The 2,105-nt window shown below is 41.0% G+C and overlaps 1 pseudogene; it reads right to left on the reverse strand.

The window, feature by feature from the left end:
- Positions 1-746: 746 nt before the first annotated feature.
- Positions 747-1,432, reverse strand: LOC129065437 (high mobility group protein B1-like; annotated as a pseudogene).
- Between the last annotated feature and the right edge of the window lie 673 nt (positions 1,433-2,105).

A 2,105-nucleotide genomic window follows, 5' to 3' on the forward strand; every position in this document is an offset into this window, starting at 1 on the left:
CCTTCAAGGACAGACTTTCAAAATGTTTGATTCTAATCCCATGCTGTGAGGAGAGGGGTTACTTTTAACTTTGTAAATGTAACTGGGCTATGGGAAATTTGATACCAACTGATCACAATTTTAGAGTTTCAGTTGTGGATGAAAACTGTCTCAATTCAACTATTACCCTCATCACAAGTATGCAGGGTGTGCAGACAAAAGCAGCAACAAAAAAACCCAAAAAACCAACCAAAACAAAAGCAAGATTAGCCTCCCCTCAAGAAGAAAAATTTCAGACCTATGAAAAGGACAACAATACTAATAAAAAAAATTGTATTTACTTAGAAGCATTCAGAATGTCAACAAAACAGCTGCAACTTTTTTTTTTTTTTTGCAATTACAGAGTGGTATTCAGTTAACAGAACAACAATTATTTTGTATAAGCTGCATCAGAGACAACTGAAGATGAAAAAACTCCCATCCCCATATATAACTAATTTGTGCTGTGCACCAACAAGAACCTGCTTTAAACTTCCATGCCAATTTACAACCCCCATACTGTACCAGGCAAGGTTAGTGGCTATTGAAAATACCACCAGGACAGGGCTATCTAAAGACACATTCGGTAGTGTGTTAACTATACAAAAAAAGACACTGTACAGTTTAAAAACAAATCTTACACAGCCTTACATTTCAATTTTTTTCTTTAAAAGGAGTGTTGTGTACAGGGGGGTTAATGCTTTATAGACAAGAAAAAAAACTGCGCTAGAACCAACTTATTCATCATCATCATCCTCCTCTTCATCTTCATCTTCTTCATCTTCCTCCTCTTCCTCATCCTCCTCATCTTCTTCATCTTCCTCCTCCTCCTTCTTTTTCTTGCTTTTTTCAGCCTTGACAACTCCCTTTTTTGCAGCATCAGGCTTCCCTTTAGCTCGGTATGCAGCAATATCCTTTTCATATTTCTCCTTCAGCTTAGCAGCCTTCTTTTCATAAGGCTGCTCGTCATCTGCAGCAGTGTTATTCCACATCTCTCCCAGCTTCTTTGCAACATCACCAATGGATAGGCCGGGATGCTCTCCTTTGATTTTTGGGCGATACTCAGAACAAAACAAGAAAAATGCCGGAGGAGTCCTCTTGGGTGCATTGGGATCCTTGAACTTCTTTTTTGTTTCCCCTTTAGGAGGAATATAAGTTTTCATTTCTGTTTCATAACGAGCCTTGTCCGCCTTTGCCACGTCTTCAAATTTTCCTTTCTCTTTGGCAGACATGGTCTTCCACCTCTCTGAGCACTTCTTAGAAAACTCTAAGCCCAGAAGTTGACTGAAACATCTGGGTGCTTCTTCTTGTGCTCCTCCCGGCAAGTTTGCACAAAGAAAGCAGATGATGACATTTTGCCTCTCGGCTTCTTAGGATCTCCTTTGCCCATGTTTAATTACTTTTCCTCAGCGAGCACAGAGTTGCCCAGTGCCTGTCCGGCTTGCACTTGCCCCGGCGCTGTGTCTATGGAGCTCAATGTACTGCAATGGCTGTCTTTTTTCTTCTTTTTTTCCTTCTTCTTTCCTTTGATTGGTTGTTTTGTGCTTCCTTAGCTCCAAATCATTGATTTGATTTTTGGCTTCAACCACTCTACTGCTGTTTGCCTGTAAAGTTTTCTTTACTTCAAGTAGTGCATCCTTCATTTCTGACTGGAACACTTTAAGCTGTTGAGGTCCTACTAAGTTCCTTGAGCATCCTTATAATCAGTGCTTTGAACTCTGTATTTGATAGATTACTTATCTCCCTTTTGCTTAGTTTTTTTTCTGCCATTTTGATCTGTTCTTTCATTCGGGTCATGTTTCTTTGTCTCCTCATTTTGGCAGCCTCCCTGTGTTTGTTTCTATTTATTAGGTAAGCTGCTATGACTGCCTGTCTTGGTAGCATGACCTAATATAGTAAGTGTCCTATAGGGTACAGTTGGCACAACCTCCCCTATCACCCAGGCTGGGTACTCAAGGTGAGCCCTTTGTGTGGGGTGAATACAACCTCCTCTTATACTTGAGCCTTGGTTGTATTAGCAGGTCAATGGAGGAATTTACCCAGGCCAGTCAGCTGCAAGGATGGGCTGTGACCGCTGATGACCAACC

This window comes from Pteronotus mesoamericanus, unplaced genomic scaffold (assembly GCF_021234165.1).
Source record: "Pteronotus mesoamericanus isolate MK-2021 breed Mesoamerican mustached bat unplaced genomic scaffold, CSHL_Meso_final contig_179, whole genome shotgun sequence".
Taxonomy (NCBI): domain Eukaryota; kingdom Metazoa; phylum Chordata; class Mammalia; order Chiroptera; family Mormoopidae; genus Pteronotus; species Pteronotus mesoamericanus.